Source organism: Ananas comosus, unplaced genomic scaffold (genome assembly GCF_001540865.1).
Source record: "Ananas comosus cultivar F153 unplaced genomic scaffold, ASM154086v1, whole genome shotgun sequence".
In the NCBI taxonomy this organism is placed as follows: domain Eukaryota; kingdom Viridiplantae; phylum Streptophyta; class Magnoliopsida; order Poales; family Bromeliaceae; genus Ananas; species Ananas comosus.
In genome coordinates, this window is record NW_017891169.1 from 22,567 (window position 1) to 23,771 (window position 1,205).

Sequence of the window (1,205 nt, forward strand, 5' to 3'; positions counted from 1 at the left end):
TGGTCAATTTGCTGAAAAAGCGAATCGAATCTACAAAAATGAAAAAAGGTGGTCTGATTTGTAAAAGCCCAAAATAAGTGAATTTTTTTATGCAAATTGGCCTATTATTATTATTATTTATTTGTGTGCTAACTTTCTACTAAAATTAATACAGCAATTATAGGGCTGTTGGCCTAATATTTGAAAAAGTAATTTATGAAGTACAATCTAAATTAAAATTTAAAGTTAATATTTGAATGCAAAATGAATGAAAAAATTCTCGCGCCAGGTAGGGGTCGAACCTACGACTTTCTGCTTAGGAAACAGACGCTCTATCCACTGAGCTACAGGCGCTCATTTCTATTATGGTGGATAAACATATTTATTAGATAATTTAAATATATATTATTCCTCCCTAACTACCATGCACAATGCCAAATTCTCCCAAATAGAACGAAAAATAGAATCAACTCAAATTTGCCCTCAATATGTTTCCTGATTTTCACTAAGAAATGTGGAGCAAATTTTCTCGTGACGATCCTCATTGAAAGAGCACGATAGCCTTATTCTATCAGTAGGTGGTATAACACACATCTCACGCTTTTCTTTAGCAATCTGATTTTGATATTAAACTAGTGAAAGAACCCGCGGTTCACAGCGGGTAAAAATTATGAAAGTAATTAATAATAAGATAACATCAAATATTCTCTTGTATTCCTTACTTGACACAATCACGAGAGATCACTCACTATTGGTAGTAGGGATGAAACCGACAACGCTTTCTCTGGCGATGCTGATAGTGAAAATGACGACGATTCCTTCGGCAACGGCGGATGGGGATAATAGGCGCGCATTTGTGAGAAAGGGAGGGAGGGAAGCTACGGTGTATGGGAAAAAGTGAGAAAGAGAGTATTGATGACTTAATTGGAGATGAAAAATCTGATGGAGAAAAAGTTTGGTAGTGAAAACGTTTAGATGTATTAATTAAATGTATTAATTGAAAGTTTGATAAAAAAAAAAAAGTGTCAAATACTGGTGAAGATGAAGGACAACTTGCCATTGAAAATTTGGTAATGATAACGTTTGGATGTATTAATTAACTAAATATATTAATTGAAAGTTTGAAGAAGAAAATAGAAAGAATCAAATGATGGTGATGGTGAATGACAACTTGCCATGCGGCAAAAAATATTGGGGATTCATATAGATTTATTTATAGATTTATA

The 1,205-nt window shown here is 33.3% G+C and overlaps 1 non-coding gene across 1 annotated transcript; it reads right to left on the reverse strand.

Annotated features, from left to right (window-relative positions):
• Nucleotides 1-260: 260 nt before the first annotated feature.
• On the reverse strand, nt 261-333 carry TRNAR-CCU. Its single transcript has one exon. It is a non-coding gene; the product is annotated as a tRNA-Arg (tRNA).
• Nucleotides 334-1,205: the final 872 nt, after the last annotated feature.